This window comes from Palaemon carinicauda, chromosome 5 (genome assembly GCF_036898095.1).
Source record: "Palaemon carinicauda isolate YSFRI2023 chromosome 5, ASM3689809v2, whole genome shotgun sequence".
NCBI classification, from domain to species: Eukaryota; Metazoa; Arthropoda; class Malacostraca; order Decapoda; family Palaemonidae; genus Palaemon; species Palaemon carinicauda.
The window spans coordinates 158,857,729-158,875,228 of NC_090729.1; positions in this window are offsets into that span (position 1 = coordinate 158,857,729).

Consider the following 17,500-nt stretch of genomic DNA (forward strand, 5'->3'; position numbering starts at 1 on the left):
TCATTCCCAATACTATTAAAGGGCATACGCTATTAGAAATATGTAATACGCTACAATTTCTATCGTTTCTAAGAATAATGATGAACAATTATTGGTAAACTACAATATTTTGTTATTGCTTGTTGTCTTGAAAATGGGGCAATAAAGTCATATTACGTGCGTTTTAAATAATGTTGGTTCTTTGTAAATTTACCCAAAACAACCACGGGTTTGTTGAATGCTCTCCATCGCTGAAAGGTTCAGTTACCATCATCCACAACGAAAGATCTCTTTAAAGAGCTGTATATATATATATATATATATACAGTATATATATATATATATATATACAGTATATATATATATATACAGTATATATATATATATATATATATACAGTATATATATATATATATATATACATATATATATATATATACATAATATATATATATATATATATATATTTCAAATAAGCCATATATTTTAATACATTAATGTCTGGATTCTCTTAACGACCTCGGGATCAGTCTCTCGAGGCAAAATCACTCAAAGACAATAACATCTGATCGGCAGGGATAAGAACCCTGGTCCAAGATACTCGTATGACAGTGACCGTGTCTAAATGGTACGGTCACTGTTATACAAGCATCTTGGACCAGGGTTCGAATCCCGGCTGATCAGATGCTAATGTCTTTGAGTGATTTCGCCTTGAGACTCTGATCCCAAGGTCGTTAAGAGAATCCAGACGTTAATGCATTAAAATATTTGGCTCAATTGAAATACGTTTAAATGTGCAAAATTTATCATATATATATATATATATATATATATATATTATACACATGAATATATATATATATATATATATATTATACACATGAATATATATATATATATATATATATGTATTATTATTATTATTACTATCCAAGCTACAACCCTAATTGGAAAAGCAAGATGCTATAAGCCCAGGGGCTCCAATAGGGAAAAATAACCCAGTGAGGAAAGGAAATAAGGAAATAAATAACTGAAGAGAACAAATTAACAATAAATCATTCTAAAAAAAGTAATGTCAAAAGAGATATGTCATATATAAACTATTAACAACGTCAAAAACAAATATGTCATATATAAACTATAAAAAGACTCATGTCCGCCTGGTCAACAAAAAAACATTTGCTCCAACTTTGAACTTTTGAAGTTCTACTGATTCAACAACCCGATTAGGAAGATCATTCCACAACTTGGTAACAGCTGGAATAAAACTTCTAGAGTACTGCGTAGTATTGAGTCTTATGATGGAGAAGGCCTGGCTATTAGAATTAACTGCCTGCCTAGTATTACGAACAGGATAGAATTGTCCAGGGAGATCTGAATGTAAAGGATGGTCAGAGTTATGAAAAATCTTATGCAACATGCATAATGAACTAATTGAACGACGGTGCCAGAGATTAATATCTAGAGCAGGAATAAGAAATTTAATAGACCGTAAGTTTCTGTCCAACAAATTAAGATGAGAATCAGCAGCTGAAGACCAGACAGGAGAATAATACTCAAAACTAGGTAGAATAAAAGAATTAAAACATTTCTTCAGAATAGATTGATCACCGAATATCTTAAAAGACTTTCTCAATAAGCCAATTTTTTGTGCAATTGAAGAAGACACAGACCTTATATGTCTCTCAAAAGTAAATTTGCTGTCGAGAATCACACCTAAGATTTTGAAAGAGTCATACAAATTTAAAGAAACATTATCAATACTGAGATCCGGATGTTGAGGAGCCACCGTCCTTGACCTACTTACAATCATACTTTGAGTTTTGTTAGGATTCAACTTCATACCCCATAATTTGCACCATGCACTAATTTTAGCTAAATCTCTATTGAGGGATTCACCAACCCCAGATGTACATTTAGGGGATGGAATTGATGCAAAGAGAGTAGCATCATCTGCATATGCAACAAGCTTATTTTCTAGGCCAAACCACATGTCATGTGTATATAGTATGGAAAGTAATGGGCCAAGAACACTACCCTGTGGAACACCGGATATCACATTCCTATACTCACTATGGTGCCCATCAACAACAACTCTTTGAGATCTACTACTTAAAAATTCAATAATAATGCTAAGAAACGACCCACCCACTCCCAACTGTTTCATTTTGAAAACAAGGGCCTCATGATTAACACGGTCAAAGGCAGCACTAAAATCAAGGCCAATCATACGAACTTCCCGACCACAATCAAGGGATTTCTGTACTGCATTGGAGATTGTAAGAAGGGCATCACATGGATAAGGCCTTTACGAAAACCAAATTGCAAACTAGGGAATAGATGATTACCTTCAGCAAACCTATTAAGACGTTTTGCCAGAAGACGTTCAAAAACTTTAGATAATATGGGAGTTATGGAAATTGGGCGGTAATCAGTGGGACTTGAGCTACCACAAACACATTTACATAGAGTAGTAACATTACCAATTCTCCAACAAGTGCTAAAAGCTCCTCTTCTTGCTAACTTGCGCAAAATAACAGATCACTTTGGAGCTAAGAAATCTGCTGTCTTTATAAAAAACAAAGGAAAAATACCATTTGGGTCTACACCTCCATAAGCATCAAGGTCCATCAACAGAGCTTTAATCTCATGAGATCGAAAAGCTAAACTAGTTAGTTTAGCCTCAGGAAAACAGGATATATATATATATATATATATATATATATATATATATATATATATATATATATATTCTACCATTTGCTCATAATTCGGATGGAGAACCTCTATAGGTTCTTTTAGAGCTAAGTAAGACAATTTAGTAATGAAGTTGCTAACATTGTTCATATCTCCTCTTCTTGAGATTACCCTCTTTCGACTAACTAATAGGCATATAAACTGTCCTTCTTAGGTTAACAATGGTAGAGTTGATATGAAAGAAACGGGTGTAAATTGGTAACCCTACTGAATTTTTGAGATTTAAATCATAGAAACGAGACTATTCTCTTGATCAAAGGTGGTTATCTGCCTGAAGTTAAGGACCAACATCACATCGGAACCGTTGAGAGAAATGAGTAACTTTTTGTATGCATAAATATTGTTGAAAATAAACCTACATCTATCTATGTATACCTATATTTAAGAAAGGATAAATCTGTGGTAATCTGTATATCTACTTCTATAATTATAAACATATTTAAGAATGAAAAAGGTTTTTTTCGATCTATATTTATATACCTGACTATGCTTCGTAAAGATATGAATATATATATTTTTGTATAAATAAGCTTTAGAATAATCCAACCTCTACCTATCTACAAGTATGCTTAAGAATAAGTACACATCTGTCTATATATCTATCTAAATGTAACTCAACAAAAGGATGGGTGAAACCTGTGCAATCATATAACATATTTTAAACGGCTTTGTTCTCTCTCATGAAGTTTCAATCATTTGTTGAAGAAGAAATTACCCAAGATAAATCTTTTCATAGAGAGGTTTTACACTATTTCACTTTTTTTTTATTAACATTGAAGGCTGAAATTCAATGGATCTAAGGATGAATGGACATCGATTAAAAGGACGTTATTAGCCCTGGACCTGTATGGCACACTTAATATAGCTCAAAAGTCTATGTAGTATATTACAGCATGTGCAATTCTACCGTATATTAGTGAATCGGTCAGGCAAACTGCAATAGCAAGGACTACAGAGGATTCCTTGATTAGAAGCTCTGTCATAGTTATAAGACCATTTCACGCTTGGCTAATTTTAGCTCACTGTTTCACCAGGTACATTATATAATCTTTGAATATCACAACAGTTAACGTTCGTTATTCGACCATTTCAATCAAAACGGAGATGAACACTTTAGGATTTATGCTTTTAAGGGTTCCTCAGAGGATTTTCTAGCCTAAGTGAGCATTACATAAACATTTTAAGATCAGCAACGGATAATTATTAAAATACCATGATAATAGTGGAAATAAGTTATGAGCGTTGGGATGGCTACTATATATTGTGAAAATGAGAGAGAGAGAGAGAGAGAGAGAGAGAGAGAGAGAGAGAGAGAGAGAGAGAGAGAGAGAGAGAGAGAGAGAGAGAGAGAGAAATAAAATTGGCAACTGATTAAAAATGATGAGCCTCGAAAGTCAATACCGCAAGTAAAGAAAAGCGTTTGAAGATAATAAGTTACCAAGAAGTGTGGAATGAGGTGTATCTAGATGGTGAAATGTAAGTGTTTTTAGGGGTGGAAAACATGTGATTAAAGCGACCATTAAAATATTGGCAATCCCCCAAAAATATATTTTTCCAACCTTCCAAAGATAAAGAAATATCATATTTTATATATAAAAAGCAGAAAGTAGCGTTGCAAATTTCTCCAAATATAGAATTTTTGCCAAGACATGGTAAAAAGTGTTGTTAAAGCCAAGGGAAAAAAATAGAAAAGAATTAGAGAAAGAAATCAGACGGCATAAAACTGCAAAGGAATCAAACACCTTTTACACTTCTTAAGACACTTCTATTTTGTATTATAACCTATACCGTTTATGCAACTTGAACAACTTGCTGATTGATTGACTTCTAGGGAAATAGCCCCAATCTCAGAAGTTTTTGCCGTCGACAATAAATATACAGTTAATTCAGACGAGTTAAGTATAACGTAAATGCTTTGCATTTGGATTCCAGTTGGTTGTTTGAGTAATTAATGTGAAAAATAAACTAGTGTTACACAGACGTAGGCCAAAGATTACTCCGGGAGCCACCAGAAACAGTATATGTGTGTGCTTGTCATGGCCATTCACTTACATATAAGTATTCCACTAAGATTAGAAATGATTTATAGAAAAGTGGCTAATGTATTTCTTTTAAGATGCATTTTAGCGTTGGTATTAAAAAATAAACATACTTTAGTAGCACTGTTACTCTATACTGAATAAAATTTTCCAGGTAAAGTAATACCTCTGAGATCTTACTTTACTTTTACGGGTTTATTTCTCGCCCTCCGTCAGACACTAAAAGTCTGTTCAGGCGGGCCTTGGTGTGTGAAAAAATAATTTCATTCCAGTTAATATTTTGCTCTGTATCTTATCAGTTATTTCGCTAGCATTTGTATTCAGGCTTAATGGTTTTCAGGTCACTATTATAACACTTTCTAAAAAGATAAGTCTTCAGGTTTTTATTGAAGGCTGCCACATCTGTGCTATTCTTGACATCGAGTGGAAGGTCGCTGAAGAGTCTCGGTGCAGCATAACTGAACGTTCTTCCTCCTATTGCATGATTCACACTAATTTCGAATAGTCTATGTGGGTCATCGGCATGTCTAACTCTTACAGCGGCGCTGGTAGCTTCAGGGTGGGGACCAAGCAATCACGAAGATATTTAGGCTTATCACTTGTAAGTGCTTTATGGGTCAACAAGCAAATCTTAAATTCAATTCTAGCCTTAACAGGTAACCAATGTAGATCGATCAATGCAGGAGTTATTCTCTCCCGTAGTTTAATGCCTTTTATCAGTCTAGCCGCCCGGTTTTGCACATTTTGAAGCTTTCTTAGTAGTGTATTGGTCAATTTGTAGTACAGAGAATTGCAATAATCAAGCCTTGATATTACGTGACTCATCACTAAAATTTTTGTACTGCCCTCTGTTAAATATTTTCTAATAAATGCTATGTTTCTCGGGTGATAGTTACACACTTTCACTGTGTTCACAATTTGGTCCCTCATTGACAAATTACAATCTATCAGTACACCCAAATTTTTCACAACAGGCACAATCCCAACATCAGCATCACCAATTTTTATACTTTGAATTAACTGGTAATTCTTCAAAGCCACCTTTGTGCCAAAAAACATACATTCTGTTTTATCATCATTTAATTTGAGCTTTTTCCTCTGCATCCATGTTTTTATTTCAGTCATTATCTCATCAATTTTCTTCTCTGTATCTTGTGTTGTTGAAATTGAAAGGTAAAACTGAGTATCATCTGCATATAGTTTAAAGCCTACTTTTTGTTTTTTCAGGATGTGTGATAGCTCGATAGTATATATGTTAAACAAGATAGGGCCCAGAACACTACCCTGTGGTACACCCTTCGTAAGAATACTCTCACTGGATCGGTTTCCAGAAACTTCTACAATAGCCTTCCTATTCATTAAGTAACTTCGCAAAAATTTCAGTGCTTCCTCAGTCACTCCAATAGACTTTAAGTCCTCAAGTAAGTACTCTTGCACAACAGTGTCAAAAGCAGCACTAAGATCTAACAATCAAAATTCCACACTTTCCCTCATCAAGAAGACCTATCATATCATTCATTATTGAGCATAAGGTAGTTTCTGTAGAATGATTAGCTCTGTAGGCCGACTGATTTTCCGGGAATACCTCTAACTCATCAATATGCGCCCATAGTTGCTCACTTATGACTTTTTCAATAAGCTTCGACATGTAGGATAAATTTGAAATGGGCCTATATGAATTTAACTCGTTTACATCACCTTTTCCTTTGTAAATTGGTTTGATCAACACAGTTTTTTCACAGCTAGGAAAACAGGATTGTGATATACTTAGGTTAATTATGTTCAAGTAAATATTATATACAACTTGCTTGTTTGGAGCTTCACTTATTGAACTGTTTGGGAAAGGGTCGCCCCAGAACGCAAATAATTCGATCAAACAAAACTTTTAATTTATTTTTTGCCCAAGATCTCAAACAACTTTAAAGAACCTGCTGTATATGGTCCGACACAAAAGCAAGCTTGCAAAACATTACTTCATTACCTTTTGTTAATTTCACTTATTTCATTGTTTTTTTTTTTTCGTCTGTATCTTTATTCATACATAAAGGCAAAGGAGAAAGAGTCTTCAAAGGAAGAGGAGGAAGAGATCCTCTCACAATTCAGTGATAAAAGAAATGATTTTGTAGAAAAATATCACCGAAATAGAATGGCAGCCATCAGAGCAGGTGCTTCTCATAATGATATGCATTCAGTCCATTTAGAAAAATCATGAAACGTAGACTGAAAAAATCCTCGTTTGATAATTTTCAATAACAAATGGTCCTAAAGTGAATCACAGTTATTGCCAAGAAAGGTAAAGATAAGAACGAATCCCACAAGAGTGGATGGCACTATGTAGGATTCTGATGGTTTCCCAATAGTAGGGTACATTTTTGTAACCAAGGCTATTTTTAGTCCTTGAGGACCAAGGAACAAAACCGGGACAGGTCACCCCTAAGGTAGTCATCTTGAAATTAAAGATGGCTGCCTATAAAACATTTTTCTTTTCAAGATATTAAATGATGAATCTAAATATTTGTAGTTAAGGTTGAAGAAATGAATTACGTTGGTTTCAAATATGAAAAATTCTTCTAACCATGAATTTTGTTCTACAGTATTTAATATCAAAGATTTTCATTAAAAAAATATAGCAGACTTGCCTCCTAAGGGCAAATGTGCTTTTTATGCCCGGTATCTAGCAGTAAGTTGAAGCAAAATATTATAATATGATACTGTTGTTCAGTTAGAAAGCAAGCATAGGATATGCTTTATGTATGTCAACATGTATAATCCCCATATAATCTATATATCTTTCAAGACTAGCAAAACACACAAGGTAAGATATGTGAACACTTAACTCATGGCCTACAAATTAATTATCAACATTACTTCACTTCAAGAAATAATACATTCAAAACTTTACTTTAAAAGCATTGAGATGCATATTTTCATTGAATCTGAAGCCTACATTTAGTCGTCTGTTTTATCATTTGAGTCGAATTTGTCTTCTTCAGAGCTCTGAATGGGAAGGAAAATTTTCACAACAGCCTCTTCCCTCACAGTTACACAAATCGGTACATGACAAGTTGTTTTCCTTACAAAAGCTTTTATGAGTACAACGGCAGATACCACACCCACAATTTACTAGCTGAACTATAGCTGATAGAGCAGCAGATATTTAAAATAATTTTGCTGAGGCAATTTGACACCAGCCGTACTCACATGGGTATAACTACTTGGGATTAAGTACTAGAACCTGATGCTTAACATTATCCTGCATATGTGCCTCAAGAATATGATGGTGGCATGCTCCAGATGTAGGAGGCAGTTTGTCCACCTTTGAATGTTCAGTGAAATAACTCCAACGAAGTTCTGCAACAGTTTTTACTTGTTTTTTCTTTCTGTTTATCAGTTGACATAGAACATTTTCATACAGGGACTACACACTGAAAGGATGTTGCTCATCTTTACCCAAGTCTGCTAGAGCTTGCAAAACTTCATGGGAACTTTGGTTGAACACCATAAATGCACGAATTTGGTCACAGATGTCAGACCCTGGGATACGATGAAAACATGGAAGAGTTTCAAGTAGACTTTTCTTCTTTGGTCTCCTCTTGCAAGCACAACAGCCATATTGCATCCGAGACTTTGATATTGCCTAATGGGCAGTACCAGTATGTCTGTGTCATGTGTAAGGAAATTGACCCTCTCTTGGCACTTAGTTCAGCTGCATGCAGCATCATCAGTATATCAGCTCCTGTTTGGGAGTTTACATCAGTTTTGGGAAAATTCTCTATGTTGGATTTTACATGTAATCTGTTGACTGTCATCACTGGCTTATTGGCCTTAAGGGCCTCTTCAGCAAGTTACAAAGTCAGCGAATCTTTGGTGAGATTAATATGCCGAAAAAAGAACAACTAACATTTTGTTTGGGTGCAGCATCACTAACCTGGAACCCACTTGTTTACCATGTCGCATAATATCCTTGATAGAAACACGAGCACAATTGTAAAAAATCTTGCGGCAACCTTTATATTCACTGGATCTTGCAATTATTACTGATGAGCTTATCAGCAAGTTCCTGGCATGGTTTTGGTAGGGCCACTGCAATGGCTTCATGAACAACTGACATGCCATCGACAATGAGGTGGGCCTTCTCAGGTACAGTAAACTCAGATTGTTCATGCTGTGGTGGAAGTTCCCCACAAATGTGGAACAGTTCACTCTTGTTTGTACAAGTAATCAGTGATCCATCCAAATTCACTATGTAGACATTAGTGGTAGAAAATTCATAGGTGGATATCACTTCCTCGAGATCTACAGTATTTGACGATTTGACTTAGCAAGATGAACATTCAAGTAAAAAGAGAACTTGAGGTATTCATCTAAACATCTTTGGAACCTTTAAGCTTAGCAGGTGTGTATGCATATTTCTAGTTCAGAAAAGTTTGTTTCTTCATTACACTCCACAAATTGGTAGATCTACAAACCCTTTCTTCCACAAAACATTCCATTGCTCATTGCCCCTTATTTTCCATGTTTAATATGTCCTCTTGATTATTTTCAGTGATAATGTGTCTTGTCAAAATGTTGTAGAGTCTTGCTGAAGTATCTGTAAATAGATTTCTTTGTTTTTAGCAGTCATCAACCTCTGTACACATTTTTATCTACAGCAAAACATTTCTGTTGTCAAATGATGATAGTGAGCACTGGGTAAGTGTATCATATCAAGCATTTCTTTAGCTTGGGATGCTAAACGCCCAAATTCTGAAGTAGCTTGGCAAAATTTCGGAAGTGTGATAGGTTGGTTGTTGATTCCTTTCAAGCCACCTTCTCCCTTTAGGATATTGTTTAAAAACTCTTGCTCTTGATTAATGCCAACACCTGCAAAAGGTATGTGGTTAGTTTTCAATGCAAATCTTCCAGCTAGCAACCATTCCCGCGTGATCTCATCGGAAGCTCTGGTGTCATCCACCCTGGCTAGATATTCTATGATGTTCTTTTCATAATCTAGCCTGTTATAACTAAAGGAGTCACGGCAGAGATTCTTCAGTGATGCCAAGTATAAATAAATGTTTGGTTCCTCTAATGAGCGGATGAAGTTCAGAAAAGCTATAACTTGCTGCATGTACATCCTAGTCCATTGGTAGACTGACAACTTGCTTTGAGTCAACCAGTTGCTTCTGTAGGTTTAGTTGCTCAAATACCTCAGAAGTTTTTGATAACCTCTCTGGAAATATGTTTTGTTCTCGCAAGTTTCACATAGTTCTGACAAAACTTCAGCAGAAAAGCTGAAAACCACAGATGAGAATATACCTCTAGTCATCTTATAAGCCTGCACAGCATGGTTGTAATGAGGTCGGCTCATCAGAGAGCTACACGCATGTGGGCGGAGCTTTGGTGATGTCAATTTTCGGAGACGATGGCCGAGGTTTGACTTGACTAGAGGTATATAGTATTACTTGATCTATTAACTTCCAGCCGACATGCCCTCCATTTGTGCTGTATTTGGATGCCATAATAATAACAAAAAGACCATTAATATGGGTATTCAATATTCTCGTTTCCCCAAAATTAGAAAAAACGAAGAAGAAACAGTGCATACTTGCAAACGCGCAGACGATGTTAACTGGAAGCATGCTCTAATTTGTGCAGTCCTATGCTGATGACATGAAGTACCGACTCCTGGGAATTGAAAAAAAAAACCAAATCAACGTGCACTAAAGGAAGAGACTGTGCTAACCCTTTTTAACCTATTGGTAAGTTACAAGTGGAACAGTTTGCCAAAAACCTACATGATACATTTCTTTCCTTCTGTGAAACGTAGATTGCGAAAAGTAAATTGCACTAGACTATCGAATTAAAGTTCTCTGACATTGTCTTTAAAAAGGAACCAAACCAAAATTAAAAGAAAAAAAAATATATTCGGTAAAAGAAAAAGTATACGATATTTTGAACCTTTCGTGGATTATGTTAAATATGATTCCAAATAGTGTTGACGTGATATAATGTAATAAGAGAACGCTGTGACGTCTTATATAAAAAAAAAAAGAAAATCTAGAAATATCCTACAGGCTTTATTATTTGTGCTAGAGAGATAAAATTTGTCATGGATGCACTTAAACAATAAAAATATCAATACATTTTTTCTTTGTTTTTTGGTATTTCCCAAAATATGATTAAATATTATGCTCACAAGATGGCTGCCCAGAATGGTGTCACGGAAATGTAGGATTTTTTTTTCATTTGATTCCAAATGACACGGTTAATTTTGAAAAAAAGAAATAAATTCTTTATATAGCTACAATTAATATCAGCATCTATGAGAAGTTTAAAGTAAATATGTAAAAACTGGATATTTATGAATAATTGTAGTACAATAACTAGTTTTTTTTGGCTACGGACGTTCAAAGTTTGGAAATACTTGTTACATACTTATTTCTTTCTTGAAACTTTTAATTTCCAGCCATAAAACTCTTCAACATATAAGGATACTGCGGGCAGCTAATCAATCATTTGATATATATGAACTAATTAATGGCTCCAACTTACCATGAAGTAAATTTCGTCTTGATTTCATTTTTGCAAATTGCTCTGCTGCTGAGGTGTCTTCAAAGCATGAAATCAACGGCACTCCTTACCCCCCCCCCCCCAAAAAAAAAAATGGCACTATGGAAGTGGTGCCATTCCGGGAGCGTAAGTCTTTCCATCTTCACTAATAGTAAGTTCTTCCTGAAATTTCCTTATTTTTCTTGTCTTTGTCTCTTCTTTATTGCTTTTTTTCTTATAGCATTACCATTTTTTATCACGTTTTTTTCTGTAACTTTTCTGGCTTCCTTGCTGAACTTCCTTGTGGCTGTCTGGACTTTTCCCCTGCACAACATATGCCAAAAAGAAACACAAAAAATGGCCAAAGAAAGTGTCAATAACGCTAACAGATCACTTCAGGAGCGAAACTACCACAACCGTTCTCCGAGGGAAGTAAAATGCTACTAATTCCCCTGGCTGTAAGTGGTTATTGTATAGTGAACTTTGGTCAATTGAAGGCTCTACGAAGAAAGAAAAATTGTCAGAAACCACCAGATAAATAAGACATAAGGACATAACCAGCAATTGTAGAAAAAATAAATACAACCTTTATTACCGAGGTGCATACATTCGAAAGCGTCACGCCCACTCTTTAAATGGTTACAATTCTGTCTCTTTAAACGCCTCTACAAGCTATCATAAGCGCTCAAATAGATTTTCCATACTGTTTTGAATGTTAAAAGATTGGAAATACTGAGTTTTTCAATAAAAGCTTTTTTCATGTTTTTTTTTCCGTTTAGTGCCTCCTTAAGTAACCATTATATATATATATATATATATATATATATATATATATATATATATATATATATATATATATATATGCATATATATATATATATATATATATATATATATATATATATAACTATTTGTTTTTTTCTTCCTTAAGTATAGGAATTGTTGTTGTGAATTAGTAAAGTCTGAAATACAACAATGTCTTTTCAGATAGCAGTGTATCTGAAAAGGAATATGATAGATATGCACGAGCCATAAAGCGAATATTCAAGAGGACAGCCCATGAAATGTTATGTGAAATGGAGAATTTCACTGGGTTTCTTTCACTGTTGGAGGCTTACTTTGGTTTTTAACATTTTGCATTTACAATTACGATCATAGCTTGGTTAAATTAATAATAATAATAATAATAATAATAATAATAATAATAATAATAATAATAATAATAATAATAATAATAATAATAATAATAATAATAATAATACATAAATTAATAACCAATATGGAATACATAAAAATTCAGTTCCAATGACTTTCCTTTACACAATAACGTGAGGTCAGCTATTATCTTTATTTGAAAAGTAAATTTTCAACGTCATCTGCTTCAAAATGGACTGAACAAATTAGAGCATGATCCCAGTTAACATCGTCTGTGTGTTTGCAAGCATGCACCATTTTTTCTTCGTTTTTTTTAATCTCCTTTTTTGGAAATCAAAATATCGAATACCCATATTCATGGTCTTTTTGCTATTACTATGGCATCCAAATACAGCACAAACGGGAGGCATGGCTGCTGGAAGTCAATAAACGTGACAAAGATCAAGTAAGACTACCTCTAGTAAGGTCAAACCTCGGCCACCGTCTCCGAAAATTGCATGATTATTATGAAACTTTGATGTATGGTCTACCATAAGGAAAATCTGTACTTTAAGTACAACAACAAAAATGAAAATATTTATACCTTAAGAAGTATTTTTGGAAAGGTATCTTTGCAGCGTGTTACTACGTATACCTGTCAGAGTCGGTGCTGTCAGGGGAGACTGCTCGTAGCGTGACGTCATGCGTAGAGGGAACGTATTTTCGCTCGCTGATGAGCCGACCTCTCCAAGTATATTTAAAACACCTTAGTTGTAATAATTTCCATTAAGTATCTAAGCAGAAGTTATGCTACTGTACCCATCCCTGCTCCATGCTTCATCGAAACCACCATTTTTAAAGTTTTACCTAAGCGTTGCAGAGCACATAGCACAATGGGAAATCTAGTTGGATATAGCATCAATTTCTTACATACTTTTCATCGAGATGTTTCAACCTGAGAGTTCTTTGTAAAAATCCATGTAAAAATTCATAGGTAAGTTGGGACATGTCATCTTGTTAAGCAGGTGAAACTTCTCCAGCACTGTAATTAGAGTATTCCATTTATGAGCTGGAACACTAGTATTGTGATAGGAGTGAGTTATCATCATAGCTACCAGCTGATTGCACGAGGGAATTGTATGCAGACCATGTGGGAATACTCAGCATGATAGAAGCATCTGATATGTGAGCATATGGGGGGCAAAAACCAACCAATGTCTTTCTGAGTGTTTTTGTTAGTTGACCACAGTACTGGCCCAGCTTAAAATTTTCGTATCTTGGACTCTTGGTTAGTTTCGGACTTCTAGTGACCTATAATTAATTTTTGGTCCCTCTTTTAATATGTTGCTATATGAGCACAATTGCATACCAGGTAGTAGCAGGAAGGATGCTACCAAGCAGATATACTGTGTAGATCTAAGTACACCTTTAAGTCTCTTACTGGCAGGTACAAATTTTAGATTACCATATTTTGCCCCTTGATGACGAGGATTCCGAAATGTTTTGCATTAAGCACATTTATAGTTCACATATTTTGAGTCAACTAATTGCTCTTTTGTGTTTTCTTGGCAAAAGATGCAAAGTTCATAATCTGAACATTTTCTTTTGGCTGGAGGCTCTTTTTCAGATGCCATCTTACATTACTCAAGACATACTTACTTCTATATCTGTAATTGAGAGAAAGCAAGTTAATACTCACATTCAAGCCAACAACAACACACAAGCACCTGCATTGTTATAATTTCGGAAGGAAGAGAGTTACACTCAAAGTTTGCGTTTGACGAACCATTATTCTCGGCTGTGAAGAAGTCATAACTCAAGTTATGTGAGTTTGACATAAAAACAAAGTTTGTCAGGGAATTCTGCATCTCAAATTATGTATATTTTGACCCATCATACTACCTATTATATAAATTACGTACAAAGTTATGAAAAAGCTGGCCATTTTGGGTGGCCAACTTCAAATCCATAATGGCCACCATAGAAGTTATAGAAAAAATGTAACCAATTCATTTTTCGCTCCCTAGAATAGATTATAAGGATAAGGAAAAACATTATTTCCAAAAATGTACCACAAACTTAAAATACATTACACAGTGCCATACACTACTAGAACTTTCTTACCAAACATCACCAACACCTCCTCCTTTCCTCCTCCTCAAAACCTTCCACTTAAGTCATCAATCTTTGTGCTAAATGTAACTTGAAGTTCAATTCCATATTTATTCATTTATTCTATTAATTACAACCGTTTTTCTCGGTTTTATGTACTGCGCTGTCATCTAATATTGTAAACTTTGTATAAAATAGGCCCATAATTACAGCATCCTTAGTAAGAACCAATCAGTGATATTTTAATTAATTCCTAGGGGGAAAATTGATTCAGTGTTCGACACATCTTTTTGTAAAGGCAAATAATAACGATTTACGAGGAGAATGAGAGCTCACATGGAAAAATTCTTTGCTCTTCCATCCAGCTTTGGTAATATTCATCGGGACATCACTATAGTGTCATAGGAACATATATATATATATATATATATATATATATATATATATATGTGTGTGTGTGTGTGTGTGTGTGTATATATATACGTACATATATATATATATATATATATATATATATATATATATATATATATATATATATATATATATATATATATATATATATATGTATATATATATATATATATATATATATATATGTATGTATATATATACATATATATGTATATGTATATATATATGTATATATATACATACATACACACACATATATATATATATATATATATATATATATATATATATATATATATATATATATAGCTGAAAGATACAGAAGGGATCAGGAAATATCAGAGGTAGCAGCTCGCATCTTTTTCTAAGTCGAAAGTTACGAGAAAGTGATTGTGAGAGGAACCATCTTTTTCTATCCCTCGGAATCTGATTAGAACATTTGTCTGGGCCGTTGGAGGATGGATCTTTTTTTTTTTTTTTTTTAAACAGAAAATGGAAAAAGTTTCGGTTAGTCTAACAAATAGAAAGTTTGGATTCCATTCTTTTCTGGCATCGGATCAATGAGAGCCACTTCTCGGCCCCGAACGACCCCAAAAAGGCTATTCCGTTCTGTTCGACTTTTTTAAAATCATTTTACAAAAACTTTCATTTTATAATTGACCTTTGTTATTTCCAGAGATACCAGCATCATAAATCCTCGCAAACACATATATTTACAAATTTGTTTTGGCAAACAAAAGCGCAATACAATTTTATGTGTAATAAGACACGTTTTCCTTTAAAAGAATGAGTGGAAAGGCTTACAGCAAATAAATCAGGATACAATTACTGGCTTTGTTTCTCTTTTCTCTGCCTACCATCTTCCAGATTTGGCTAACTACCGAATACTTAAATGATGACTAATCCTAAAGGGTTTTACCTCGTATGAGAATTAAACCCTAGATCTGTTATTAGTTGTAGTTACCTTCCTGCAGCTTCCAGTTTTTAAACAGCCATTAACTTTGCGTATATACATGTCTATTCAGGCCACTCTAGAAATATAAAGTATTCTCAATTAAATAAACTCACAAGATATGAAAGGTAATCTATTTTGAGCTTTCCAAGGGACCATCTCCCTTCCTCTTCAGAAAACGAAGAGGAAGGGAGATTGTCCACTCGAAGGCTCAAAATATATTTTTTCTACATAGATTGTGGGTTTATTTCATTTATCGCACAAAGACGGAAAATTGTGTATTTCAATGTATAAAGTATTCTGTTTTTTACCCTATGTACCTTAAGGCACTTAGGATATGTAGCCCTCGGTACATACAAGATGGGTTTACTAGAATTGAAGAAATTACCTCTAATCTCTGCTACCTTAAGTATCTTTTTTATTTCTTTTAGGAAACTGTCATAGTAACCGGTCCCCCCCCACCCCCACCCCCACCCCCCCCAAAAAAAAAAAACATTTCCATGCCGTCCAGTTAGAGCAAAAGGAAACAATTAATGATATACATCGTTTTCCATTTCATGATATCTTTTTAGATGTCATACCCCCAATCAAAAAGTAAATAGATATTTGGGTAATGTTTACTTTGAAAACATATGTTGATTAAGAATAGCTCTGGAAATGATAATAATATGGTATATGGTATTCCTTGTTCAGATTATAACTTGTTTTATGTTGGCCAAACATCCAAAGGAATATTTGTCAGGATAAAACAGCATAAGATGTTTATCTCTAGGGGATCTCTTAATAATGCCAAGGCTCCCCACTGGTTAGGATTTAGTCATAGAATTGGCTGGTCTGAGCCGATTAAAGTAAACCAAGTTAATGACTATGCCCCCAAAAATATTGTTAAATCCTTTTTAATGACCTCTACCAAAGGTCACAATCTAAATCTGGATTTATCTAGAAACGGAAAGCTGTGGGACCCCGTTCTTCTGTACAAATACGATCTCCTCGTATATGTTTTCTCACAGTGAGTTCGTCGATGCCTCTAATAGAACAAAAGCACTGACTTCAATCAAGTCCTTTCAATTTTTCTCTCGTGTCTATAATACACACACACACCCATATATATATATATATATATATATATATATATATATATATATATATATATATATATATATATACACACACATATATATATATATATATATATATACACAGTATATATATATATGTATACATACACACACACACATACATACATATATATATATATATATATATGTGTGTGTGTGTGTGTGTGTGTGTTGGTTTGTATGTGTGTGTATACGTGTTAGACTTTGTATACATTGAGTTGAATATAACACACCAAACTATCTCTGCCAATTAATCAATTATTAAAGAGTTAACTCTTTTATTTTACCTTTAGGCAGCATAGACAAAGGATATTTTGCTATCGATCTATAGATCGGGAGGATCAAAAGAAAATTCAAAACTTTATCTGGACATATAATGAGAGAGAGAGAGAGAGAGAGAGAGAGAGAGAGAGAGAGAGAGAGAGAGAGAGAGATTATTTGTCGCAATTGTATACAAGATAGAGAGA